Raw genomic sequence first — 13,906 nt, 5'->3', positions numbered from 1 at the left:
GGTAGTAGAGTGAGTGTCTCCATCCCTTCCCCGGTGTTGGTTTAAATCAAAATGTCTTTGGGCCATCTTTCCAGCCTGTAATTGCCTGTGGGAATATGGTGAACATAAATATTGTGGATTGGAATTGAAAAGGCCCCTCCCAGCTGCCTTTGGGTTCCATGGCAGAGCTGTCTTCTGTCGAGTTTTCGGCAGCGATCTAGCTGTCCCGATGCATCTGAGAAGGTCGCTGTGCTGGTTCTCCACGATGTTGGGGAGAGTGGGGCGGAACGGCCTTGCATTTGGTGTCATCGTGCGGGGCCTTTCTGCATCTGTGTGGGGTTTCCTGCAGGCCACCGGTTTTGGTGATGTTGGAAAGTGTCTGGATGAGGGGGGCAGTGAGGACAGTGGCTGTGACAGCTAGAAGGTCCCTGGTAATAGGCTTTATTTTTAAAATACTGTTGAAAATGCCCCATCTCTCTACACTTAAAGCCAGGTCCTTTTTCATGTGTATGTAAGGGAATAACTTGGGAGGCTACTAACACCTCTACTACACCCTGACTGGTACCCTTAGCTAGGCTGGCATCACAGTATAAGGATGCCCTAAGTGTGCATGCCTCAACCATTTGTGCAATGGTAGGCTTTGGAGTGAGGGGTAGAGAAGGTAAAACGTCTTTACAGGTGTTGATAGCATTTGTTTCAGCAAGTTTAGTAAGGAGTACCTTCCTGGCTTTTGGATGTTCACCTTGCTTCTCTATTGCTTGTGTAAGGTGGTCAATAAATTTTAAAAAGCATTCCCCAGGTCTCTGCAGATTGTCTGCGAAATCTAGAGTATTGGGTGCCTGCTTGAGAGCTGTCTTTGCAGCACTTTTATCTCTTCTAACAGAGCTCTGGGAAGGTCTATTGAATGAGGTTTAGTGAAATTTTTTCACTGGCTAGATGGACTAATGTTAGGTGTGCCCGCCTGTCTTCCCTAGCATAGTCTTTAATAATTATTCTATTAGTCTTTTCCCCATTCCTTCCCACAGAATAATTTCAGTGGGAGAAAGTAGGATGTGCATAAAATGCAGCAGATCGTGAGGCACCACAACATGTGCAGTGAAGGTGGCATTTAACAAATTATTAAAATACGGTGAGCCCCTCTGATGGTCTTTCGCTGCTTTACAAAGGTCTTTCATCTCCCCGTGTGTGACAGCTTCCCATCAGGGGTTAGCCCCACTCTGGTACTGCACTGGTGCTGCTTGTCTTTTAGCTACCAATTCCCAGTCCCCCTCTTCAGCTGCCAGCTTCCGCATCCTCTGCCAAGAATCCTCAGGCTCATGCTGAAGGTCAGATGAACCTTCCCTCTCCTCTCCAGAAGAGAGAACTTGGTCTTTGGCAGAGGAGCGGGGCCTTGGGGTGACTGGCCTGGCCAGGCCCGGTGTTGTGGGCCTTTGGTAGCCAAGATGGTGGCCTTCCAGTTACCGCCCCTCACACTTCCGGCTCTGAGAGTGTGGGATCCACAAGGGGCTGAGTTGGAGGGAGTAGGGCAGCGGGAGTAGGCAAGGAAGTGCTGGATCCCAATGCAGAGGTGGTTCCTGATGCATGGGTAGGACCAAACATGAGGAAGACCTGATGAGAGAGCTGAGGGTGGGAGGGAGTTTGACATTGACATCGCCCTCTGGAGGAGGGACTCCGTTTTGCGAGCTATCTGAGGGGGATCCAGGGAGGAGAGGTACTGGAGAAAGGGTTAGGATAGAATCCAGGCCTGTGTGACCTGGGTCGGGGGTAGAGAAGGAGGGAAGATGTCAGACAGCAGGTGGCTTGACTGTGCTTTACAGCAGTTCCTGTCTCTCACCCTTATCTTGGTATCAGTGGGTTCAGGAATGCCGGGGGCAGAACACAAAATATTAGTTGAGTATTAGGACATTGAACCCTTGAGAAATTTGTATAAATCATGTGAAAAATTAGGTAAAATTTTGCAACTCTTATCCATCCCTGAGTTTGCAAAAGAAAGAGTCTTTCTTGAACTGAGTCCCACTAATGCTACATGACGAATTGAATCAACAGAAATATCTGGGAACTCCTTTAAAAGCCAATGAACAAATGATTTCCAAGTTCCATTAATAAAAGTCTTCCCCCACGAAAGGAGAACCTACCTAACTGCAACATATATGTCCCTCTCAACTTTGGATAATTTGTTACCCAGAGCAAGCCCTGATGTAAAGGGTGGCCCACCCACAAGACTAAAATATCTCCCAAGGATCCTGCACTGCAGCCGGCCATCCCCCAACTCACTGCTCTGGTGGCTCTGGATGCAGGTGTTTCAAAATGTCCCCTGGGCTTCACCAGCTGAGCCAGCCCTCATCCCTCATGCTGCTGCAGGGTGCCAGCGCTACATTCAGCAAGCCCTGATAAAACTGATAAAACATAGCATTTAGAGGACTGCCTTACTTTAATTTGTCATTTTTGTTGTGAGGTATTATAGTTCCAGCAAGAGGCCCCTGGGCCTGCAAAACCCTGCGTCCTCCTGAGATATCATTGTTAGTGAGGAGCTCAGCAGTGCTGAAAGCAGAGGCCGGTCCTTTCTAATCCCTTTGGGATGGCAGTGGAAGTGCCCTGAGTGCGCATTGAGAGGCACATTCATGGCTTCTCATGCAACGACACCAAAACTGAATGTGCAAGGTGACTTCCTTGACTTCCTTGAATGACATGTAGTCCTTTGAAATATCTACAGGAAGTGATCTGAAGCTGCTTTCTGAGCCTACTCCTTGGGATCAGCCATGAGGGACTGAGGGCAGGCCTGAGCCTGGTGCTGTGTCCCACTGGGAGCAGCCCCAAAGGCTCACGTGCAGAGCAGGCACTGCCAGAGGCCCTGGAGATCTCACCTGCCCTGCAGCCACCTTTGCCAAGGTGCTGTAAACACCAGCTGGTGCTGAGTTTCCCCTTGGATCCCTTGGTTTAGTCACTATGGGGAATTTCTTTCCTGAAGCCCATAGGATTTCCCCCTGGCAGCTGTGATGGGGGTGCTCAGGGAGTGTGGGGCTTTGGGGCAGCTGCCCGGGCAGGGGCTGAGCTCGGGGCCCTGTTGGGCCCATGGCCCCCAGCATCAGCAGCAGCAGCAGCAGCAGCAGCTGCCCCAGGGCCCAAAGCCCTGTGCCCCCTGCCCAGCACAGGCTGACCTGTCCCTGCAGCTGTCACCTGAGTGGGGCCCAGGGGCCAGTGGCCGCTGGCAGCAGCAGGAATGCGGGCAGGGTGAGGATGCCCTGGCTTGGCTTTTGTCTCTGGAACAATGCGGGCTCAGGGCAGTGCAGAGCAGGCTGGGAAGCAGAGCCCAGGGTCTTTGGAGGCACCAAGGCTTAAAGATCAGCCCCTGCAGCAGCCCAGATGCTGGTGGCCCAGTTGCCAAGGCTGTGGTGGCCTTGAGAGCGTGCTGGTGGATTTTGAATGGCTGTGGCCTGCTGGCGGCTCTGGGCCCAGGAGTCCCTGTGGCTGCAGCAGGAAGGGTGGCTGAAGGTTTACTGCCTGCTTTGGTGGCATGTGTTCTGGTTTGACATTGGCACAAGGCCAATGCCCGCATGAAAATACACCTTCTCTGGTGTCTGCTGTGAGATTTTGACCAGGAATAAACAAAGCAGGCTCTCACTTGAAAAAAGAAGAAAAGTTTATTAACTAAACTACAAAAACAATTACTAAACTACACACAAAAGGAAGAAAAAAGAAAAAAAAATAAACAAGGAAAATGAAACCTCACAAAAACACTCTCCTCCTCCTCCTCCCCCCCAAATTCCCATTACAATATAATCCAAAATCAATTCTGGGTCCAGCACCACCCTTTAGAATGCTCAACTTCAGTTCCTCAAGAGGAGAGGGAGTCCTTCCATGTGTCGTGGTGGCTTTTTCCGTCCTTGTTCCGGTGCTCTCACCACTGGACCAGAATCAGGGCTGCTTCCAGGGTTGTCCTTTTAAGAAGGCTGTGTCCAGTTCCAGAAAAGCTCAGTCTCTCACCTCTGGGACATCTGTCCCCCCCATATTTTATATACCCCCTGGGGCCGAGGGGTACCCACCCTGAATCTTCTTTGGCTCTGGAACATTTCTCCCCCTGGTCTCAGTCTCTGTATTCCAGGGGAACATAGCTCTGTCCATGGCTACACAAAAGAGTCCAGCATAAAATGCCACTCCCTCTTCTCCATCTTTCTAACATCTCTCAGTCTCTCTCTCTCGTCCAGACCTTCATCACTCACTCATCTCCTTCGTCCTCCTCCACTCTTATCTCTCGTATAGGAAGGATTAGTGTTCTGTGAAATTTTCATTGTCCAAAGAAAGGGTTAAAAACTCCTCCAAGCGGCTGGACTCCTGGCTGCACCCCCCCCCCCCCCAATCTCCTCAGCCGGGCTGCCTGCTGCCAGCACATGTTTACTGCTTTCAAGGTAATGGCACCCAAACACCAGCTGCACTTTCTCTGTCTGTCTCCAAAGCGGGGGGGGTGATGGGGGGGAACAGGCTGCCCATTGCTTCCCGGCATTTCTTTATTTTCTTCCTTCCACCCTTGGGGCCAGACCTACCTCTCCCAGGCCGGGCCGCATGGCTTTTCCCCTCCCCCAGCCCAGCCAGCAACTGGGTCGGGGGAGAGACTCAACTCCTTCACCGCCGGAAATCCAAAGAGAAACTGCCAGGGGGAGAGCCCTGCTTTACCCTGTGTTCTCGGAGGTGGATCCCATTTGCCCAGTGGTTAGGCCAGATGGCAATATTCAAACTGACCACTCATTGGCCCCATCCACACAGCATCCCAGAAATCCTGTTTCCAGGTCAAACCATGACAATGATTCTTCTAATAAGCTGTGTTCACACCCTTGCCTTACAGAAGAGAAAGTTTGGTGGGACCACAACTTAAGTTTCATCTTCTAATCTCTTTATCTGTTTGCTTTTAGGCAACCCAAGCCTCAAGATTCTAAATTAGCTAAAGGCAGAGGATGCTGCCATTGGTTGCTGCTGAACAGGAATCTGGATGCTTCTCACTGAGCCGCATGCTTTTTGCTGTGTGCTTCCACAGAAAAGCCACAATTTCTTGTCCATGGCCATGACTGTCAGGCATTTGAAGGCAGGTGTTTTTTCTACCTGTTGTCACAGAGAGAGTCAGTATATCAGGGTATCCAGCTGCTGAAAGATCAAGGAAACAAGATGCAGATGGAAGGCAACATTGACTGGTTCACTGGAATTTTCAAACACAGCAGGGTGAAAGGCTGGTTTACATCTTTAGTTAAGACTGTTTTGTGGACACTGGTTATTGTATTCATTGTGTTGGTTATTTTATCCTATTTTACTAAATGCCTGCAAAAATCTAGGGCAGAAGCCTTCTTTAAAGGCAACAAAAAGGGGGAAGTTCTTGGGGTGCGGGGGCCTATCAAGGAAGCTGTAATACCTCTGGGCAAAGTGACCAAGGTAAAAGAAAGACACCGCTCTGCATGCAATGGTCTCGTCCATGGGCATTTTCAGGCTCCTGGTGATGCAGCACGTTTTGCTGGCATCACCCAGTTCAGCTGCTGTATTTTCCTTATATGTACACGCCCTAGAAGGTTCTCCCCTCTCTTATACCATTTTGGTCCTGGCTTACTGCAATGTTACCCTGATTTTTCCCCCCATTTTCCATCTGTGTGCCCAGCCCCATTCTGTCTCCCTTCCTGGACTGTCTTCAGTGCAATCCACAGTGTTTGGAGTTCCACACAAAGATCCCTCACTCGCCTTGTCCACCAGCAGTTTAAGCAAGTGTGCTCCCAGCTCTGGGAGTGCAGGTTCCTCACACAGGCTGGCTGTGGGCAGGCTGCAACACAGGAACTGAGGGCAACAGAGAACCTGGCTTCTAATAAAAGGCATGGATGCATTGCCCACCCAAACCAATGCCTTGCATTTTTACATTTTCCGTCTTCTCTCATCTCTAATGTCACTTTCCCCATTTTCTCTAACTGGGAACTTGGCTTCCCTGTCCTGTCTGCAGATCCAGCCACACGCATGACCCTGCAGGAACAGCCTGACCTACAGGGAAGTGGGAGAGGACTCTTGGTCAGGAACTGTAGTGAAAGGACAAGGGAGAATGGGACCAAACTGCAAGAGGTAGAGGAGATTTGATGATGGGAAGAAGTCCTTTACTCTCAGGGTGCTTGTCCCTGACACAGGGACCAGTGCAGAGAGGCTGTGGATGCCCCATCCCCTGCAACATCCAAGGCCAGGTGGAACAGGCGCCACAGCAACCTGCTGTGCTGGGAGCTTGCTCAGCTTGGAACCAGATCATCTTTAGGGTCCCTTCCAAGCCAAACCATTCAAGGATTTGATCATTCTGCCATCCCCATCTCCCACTGAGCAGTGGCCCTGAAACTTCAGTGACATCACAGCTCCCAGAGGGTTCCAGGTGGAACGTCCAGGACCTGGAAATGAGCGCAGCAGACACCTCACCAGCTGCCAAGGGTCAGTTGCGACTCGCTCTGCGCTCTGACCCTCAGCGCTGAGGTGCTGCTGCTGCTGCCTGGGCTTTTCCTTCTGCTTGATCTGGAGCACCAATCTCAGCAGGATGTGCCCTGCTGTGCCCATGGAGGTACAGTGCCATGCCAGGCAGGGGGCACCCGGCTTGGGCAGGCTGAAGCCATGTGGGAATGGATGGTGTGGGACAGGACTGGGAGATTGTGCTGCCCCTTGCAGACTGACAGAGACACTGTGGAGGCGATGGAAGTGGACCTGAGGCTGGATGAGGAAGAGATGATGGAAGTGGACTCCTCCTCTACTTCCATGTCCTCCACTGTTGAGGACATGGAAGTAGACGAGGAGGATGACACTGAAGAGATGGAAGTGGATGAGGACGAGGAGGAGGAGCCCATGGTCCTTGGATGAAGATGGAGCCCCACAGGTAAGACAGGCAGATGCTTCCCACGCCCTGCCCACACACACACTGGGTCCCCTGACGCCAGGCTGGGGCTGGGCTGGATGGCCCCGCTCAGGGACACGGTGCCCGCAGGGGGCCTGGATTGTGCTGCCACAAGCACTAGCCCCGGCCTGGCCTGCGCTTGCCTGGGGCCACGCCAGCCCTGCCAGCCCCGTCCCAGCCCCTGGGGCAGAGCTCCCAGCCGTGCTGGGCCCAGTGCTGCCAGCTGAGTCCAGCTCTGCTGCTTCCTTTCTTCCAGGACTCATGCACAAGATAGCACAGATCCGATGACTTTGTAAATACGTTCAAGAGTTTCGAAGTTCCTTGTAAATATTTTTGCTACGTGCCAAGTTTCCTGTAAATATGTTCCCGACCGTTGAAGTTCTCTGTAAATAGGTTTTGAAGATTGTTAGCCCATCAGATCCCATGTAGATATGTTCTGTACATTGTTGTTGTTGTCGTTATAACAATATTTATAATGACACGTGTTCTGTAAATCATAGATTTGCCGATCTTCGGCAAATAAAGACTGTAACATTTTAAAACCTGACTCCTCTCGGCCATTCCTTTGGGCACAGGCAGCCTTTGCACATTTGTGGGTTCCACTTGTTCTGCATTCCCAGGGCTGGAGGTCCCTGGGGGTGCTGGCACGGCCACCCCAGGGCTGGGGGTCTCTGTGCACAGGGGCTCCCACTGACACCACTCCTGGCACTGGGCACTGCTGCTCTTCCTGCCCTGGGGCACAGCGCTGTCCCCAAGAGCTCAGCTCTCTCTCCCCAGCTCTCACCCAGGGGGCTCTCACAGCACTGGCCCCTGCAGCCATGCCACCAAATCAGGCAGCAAACCTTCAGCCACCCTTCCTGCTGCAGCCACAGGGACTCCTGGGCTCACAGCCGCCAGCAGGCCACAGCCATGCAAAATCCACCTGCACACTCTCAAGGCCACCACAGCCTTGGCAACTGGGCCACCAGCATCTGGGCTGCTGCAAGGACAGATCTTTAGGCCTTGCGGCCTCCAAAGACCCTGGGCTCTGCTTCCCAGCCTGCTCTGCACTGCCCTGAGCCCGCATTGTTCCAGAGACAAAAGCCAAGCCAGGGCATCCTCACCCTGCCCGCATTCCTGCTGCTGCCAGTGGCCACTGGTCCTTGGGCCCCGCTTGGGTGGCAGCTGCAGGGACAGGGCAGCCTGTGCTGGGCAGAGGGCACGGGGCTTTGGGCCCTGGGGCTGCTGCTGCTGCTGCTGGGGGCCATGGGCCCAACAGGGCCCTGAGCTCAGCCCCTGCCCGGGCAGCTGCCCCCAAAACCCCACACTCCCCGAGCATCCCCATCACAGCTGCCAGGGGGAAATCCCACGGGCTTCAGGAAAGCAATTCCCCACAGTGAGTAAACCAAGGGATCCAAGGGGAAAGTCAGCACCAGCTGATGTTTACAGCCCCTTGACAAAGGTGGCTGCAGGGCAGGTGAGATCTCCAAGGCCTCTGGTAGTGTCTGCTCTGCACGTGAGCCTGTGGGGCTGCTCCCAGTGGGACACAGCACCAGGCTCAGGCCAGCCCTCAGTCGCTCACAGCTGATCCCAAGGAGCAGGCTCAGAAAGCATTTCCAGACCACTTCCTGTAGATATTTCAAAGGACTACATGTCATTCAAGGAAGTCACCTTGCACATTTAGTTTTGGCGTCGTGGCATGAGAAGCCATGAAGGTGCCTCTGAATGTGCACTCTGGGTGTCGACGGAAGGAGACCAGGACATCAGGTTGATCATCACAGGCCCAATTTTATTGATCAGCACAGCGGGTTAAATACAGTTCGTAATTAACTTCATGCATATTGCAAAAGTTGAGCTCAGGATTGGTTAGTTACATATCAGCAGTTACACCTACTTTTACATTCCTATGGTCCTACTTTTGATACTTTCTACATATTCTTAGGAGATATTCAGGACTAATCTCTACTCCCTTTCTCCATGTTGCAGCAAGGCCACTGATTGCAAGCTGCTGACATCTCCTTTCAGCTTGCTGACTGCTGATTTCTCAGCTTGACCAGTGGCAATATGTCAGCATGGCCTTTCTCAGCTAACCAACTATTAATAAAGCTCTCCACATTAAAGCTCTCCACATCTGGGCACTTCCACTGCCATCCCAAAGGGATCACAAAGGACACGCTTCTGCTTTCAGCACTGCTGAGTTCCTGACCCAGCAATGAAGTCTCAGGAGGACGCAGGGTTGTGGACGCCCAGTGGCCTATTACTGGAACTGAAATACCTTACGACAAAAATGGCAAATTAAAGTAAAAGTGAGGCAGCCATTTAAATGCAATGTTTTATCAGTTTTATCAGGGCTTGCTGAGGGCAGCATCAGCACCCTGCATCGGCAACAGGGCCGGTTCAGCTGGTGAAGCCCAGGGGACATTTTGAAACACCTGTATCCAGAGCAACCAGAGTAGTGAATGGGGGGACAGCCGCCTGCAGTGCAGGATGCTTGGGTGATATTTTAGACCTCTGGGTGGACCTCCCTTTACATCAGGGGCAGCTCTGGGTAACAAATTATCCAAAGATGAGGGGGACATATATATTCGTGTTACGGAGGTTCTCCTTTCTGTGTGGAAGAGTTTTACTAAAGGAAGTTGGAAGTCGTTTCTTCATTGGCTGTTTACGGAGCTTCCAGACATTTCTGTGTATTCAGTTCGTCTTATAGCATTCTGGGACTGAGTTAAGGAAAGTCTCTATTTTTTGAAAACTCAGGGAGTGAGAAGAGTCGCAACATTTTACCCAATTTTTCATATGATTTATAGAGTTTTCTCAAGGGTTCAAAGTTCAAATATTCAACCCAGACTTTCTGTTCTGCCCCTGGCATTCCTGAACCCACTGATACCAAGATAAGTGTGAGAGAGGGAAACTGCTGTAAAGCACAGTCAAGCCACCTGCTGTCTGCCATCTCCTCTCTTTCTCTACCCCCTACCCAGGTCTGTACTGATCACACAGGCTTGAATTGTACCCTAACCCATTCTCCAGTACCTCTCCTCACTGGATACCCCTCAGGTAGCTCACAAAATGGAGTCCCTCCTCTGGAGGGTGTTGTCAATGTCAAACACCCTCCCAACACCAGCTCTCTCATCGGGTCCTGCCCCTGTTTGGATCCCACCCCTGTATCAGGTACCACCCCTGCATTGGGATCCAGCGCTTCCTTGCCTACTCCCGCTGCCCTACCCCCTCCAACTCAGCCCCTTGTGGATCCCACACTCTCAGAGCCGGAAGTGTGAGGGGCGGTAACTGGAAGGCCGCCATCTTGGCTACCAAAGGCCCACAACACCGGGCCTGGCCAGGCCAGTCACCCCAAGGCCCCGCTCCTCTGCCAAAGACCAAGTTCCCTCTTCTGGAGAGGAGAGGGAAGGTTCATTCGACCTTCAGCATGAGCCTGAGGATTCTTGGCAGAGGATGCAGAAGCTGGCAGCTGAAGAGGGAGACTGGGAATTGGTAGCTAAAATACAAGCAGCACCGGTGCAGAACCAGAGGGGGGCTAACCCCTGATGGGAAGCTGTCACACACAGGAGATGAAAGACCTTTGTAATGCAGCGAAAGTCCATGGGAGGGTCTCACCATATTTTATTAATTTGTTAATTGCCGTGTTCGCTGCACATGTTATGGTGCCTCACGATCTGCATTATTTTATGCACATCCTATTTTCTCCTACTGAATTCATTCTGTGGGAAGGAATGGGAGAAAAAATTAATACAACAACAATTGACAGACTATGCTGGAGAAGGCAGGCGGGCACACATAACACTAGACATCTACCCAAGGAGGAAGATTTCATTAAAGCTGAGAATCAAGTAAGAGACCTTCCCAAGCTGCGTTAGCAGAGATAAAAGGTGATGCAAAGACAGGTCGCATGCAGACACCCTATGGAGAAACACCTACTCTACATTTCACAGACATTCTGCAGGGACCTGGGGAATCCATTCTATAATTTATTGACCGCCTTACACAAGCAATAGAGAAGCAAGTTGAACATCCAAAAGTCAGGAAGGTACTACTTCCTACCCTTGCTGAAACAAATGCTAACAACACCTGTAAAGACATTTTACCCTCTCTACCCCTCACCCCAAAGCCAAACATTGCACAAATGGTCAAGGCATGTGCCCTTAAGGCATCCTAACACCTTTATGCCAGCCTAACTAAGGCTTCAAATCAGGGTGTAGTAGAGGTGCTAGTAGCCTCTCAAGTTATTCCCTGACATACACATGAAAAAGAACCTGGCTTTAAGTGTAGGGAGATGGGGCATTTTCAACAGAATTGTAAAATACAGGCTATTACCAGGGACCTTCTAGGTGTCACAGCCACTGTCCTCACTGCCCCCTTGTCCACACGCTTGCCAACACCAAAAAAACCGGTGGTCTGCGGGAAACCCTACACAGACGCGGAAAGGCCCCGCACGATGACACCAAATGCGAGGCCGTCCCACCCTACTCACTCGTACATCCTTGAGAACCAGCACAGCGACCTTCTCAGATCCATCGGGAGAGCTCGAGCACTGCAGAAGAGAACTCAACAAAGGACAGCTCTGCCCTGGAACCCAAAGGCAGCTGGTAACAGCCATTACAATTCCAGTCCGCGATATTTGTGTTCACCATATTCCAACAGGCAAATACGGGCCTGAAGAACGGCGCAGAGACATTTTGATTTTAACCAACACCAGGGAAGAGATGGAGACACTCACTATACTACCTGAGATAGTCACATTGATATCTTTGCAGGAGATAACTGTCCAGGCTCTATGCTTAGATCCTCCCCTTTTCATTCCAAAAGGAACAGTTATAGCCAGAGCCTACCTCCTACTGCACATGATCACCACACCAGCTGATCCAGTGGTGATGTGGGCACAGATTACGGGCCGAAATAGACCCGTTCTAAAGTGTGCTTTGTTGTGTAAAGGGAGAAAAAATGTCTTTCACGATTATTATATACAGGACCTGACATCATGATAATTTGCTGCTCTGATTGGCTAAAGGATGACCCCTGGTTCCAACTGCTGGGGTAATTTTAGCCATCGGGAGAGCCACTACCAACTTCTGGAGTCAAGACACCATCTGCATGGAAGATCCTGAGGGCACAGTTGCTACAGTAAGATCATTCATCACCTGGGCACCAATAACACTTTGGGGAAGAGACCTCTTGTCCCAGTGGAGGACAAGGCTAGAGATCCTATCAACACCTCAGGATTTCTAGACGGGGCCACTGAGCAGCGCCACCACCTTTCAGTTAACCTGGAAGACCAATGACCCCATATGGGTGGATCAGTGGCCCCTCCCAGGCAGAAAGTTAAAGACCCTGCAGTCCCTCTTGCAGGAGCAGCTGTCTGTGGGCCACATTGTACCATCTACTAGCCCCTGGAATGCACCTGTCCTTGTCCTACAAAATCCTGGCAAAGACAAGAGGCTGCTGCTGCAGGACCTTAGGAAAATCAATGAGGTCATTGAGGACATGGGTCCCCTCCAATCCGGCCTGCCCTCAGCCTCCATGATACCCCAAGATTGATAGATGGTTGTTATAGAAATAAATGACTGCGTTTTTGACACCTCCTTGCATCCCAATGACAGATCCCTTTTGCCTTTTACGTCCCTAAAACGACAAGCACCTTTACAGAGGTACCAGTGGACCGTATTTCCTCAAGGAATGAAGCAGAGCCCAACTATTTTTCAATGGCTTGGAGCCCAAATTCCCTCACCCATGTGGAAAAGATATCCTAATGCTATAATTTTTCATTACATGGGAGAAACATTAGTTTGAGAAGAGGCTCAAAACATTTTGGATGTTGCAGTACAAGATGTCATCATGGCAGTACAGGAGTAAGGTTTTGAGATTGCAGCAGATAAATTCCAAAAGACAGCCCCCTGGAAGTACCTCGGTCTAAAGACCACAGAGAGAACCATCACACCCCAAACACTGCAAATCAAGGACAACCCAAATACTTTGCGAGAACTGCACCAACTCTGTGGAAGCAGTTTTGGTGTCGTGGCATGAGAAGCCATTAAAGTGCCTCTGAATGTGCACTCAGGACACTTCCACTGCCATCTCAAAGGGAACACAAAGGACAGGCCTCTGCTTTCAGCACTGCTGAGCTCCGCACCCAGCAATGAAATCTCAGGAAGAGGCAGGAATTTTGTGCACCAGGGAACCTGGCCTCTAACAAAAGGCATGAATCCCACAGCCCACATAACCCAATGCCTTGTATGTCTGTACCTTTTCCTTCTTCTCTCTTCTCTTGTGTCACTTTTCCCATTTTCTTTGTCTCGGAGCTTGGCTTCTCTCTCTTCTGTCTGCAGGTTCAGCCGCATGTGTGACCCTGCAGGAACAGCCTGACCTGCAAGCAAAAGTTACGCTGTTTCAGAGCACTGCACTGCTCCAGCTTGGGGAGGAACTGGGAGCTGGAGACACATGCTCCTCCTTGGGAGAAGCTCCTCCCCATCCTGCACAGTGAGGAGTGGGATATCCACCACTGACCCCCCTCCCATCCAGCAGCATCCCTAAAGTGCTGTGTCATAGGAAGGAGACCAGGACACCAGTTGGTTCATCATGTCCCGCTTTATTGAAAAAGTATCAAACACTTATACAGCAAATAATAAGCTTATGAATATTCTGTAAGCCAAGCAATCTATTGGTTAAACTATAGCATTAACTCATCCACATTCCTTTGAGACTACGTTCTCTATCTCTCCTGCCTCACTGTCCATTTCTTTATCATGTTTTGAGAGAATCAAGGACACATTATCTCACACCTGCAAGATTTGAAACTAACTATGGTCTTGTACTTTTCCATTCTCTATCCTGCTACAGAAACAAAAAAGGCCTCTTGCCTGTCTCTGCCCTAGTTAGGACATCTTTCCCAGATTAATTCGGCTGTGTCCCCTCTCCTCAAGCCACTCTTTGACAAAACTCTCCACAGCACCATACTGAGAGTGACCGGGTTCATACTGGAATCATACTGGGAGGGACTAGAAACATACTGGGAGTGCCTGGAACTATAGTAGGGGTGACTGGGAACAC

This window comes from Zonotrichia albicollis, chromosome 24 (genome assembly GCF_047830755.1).
Source record: "Zonotrichia albicollis isolate bZonAlb1 chromosome 24, bZonAlb1.hap1, whole genome shotgun sequence".
NCBI lineage: Eukaryota > Metazoa > Chordata > Aves > Passeriformes > Passerellidae > Zonotrichia > Zonotrichia albicollis.
Note: the sequence above shows the minus strand (reverse complement) of the source record.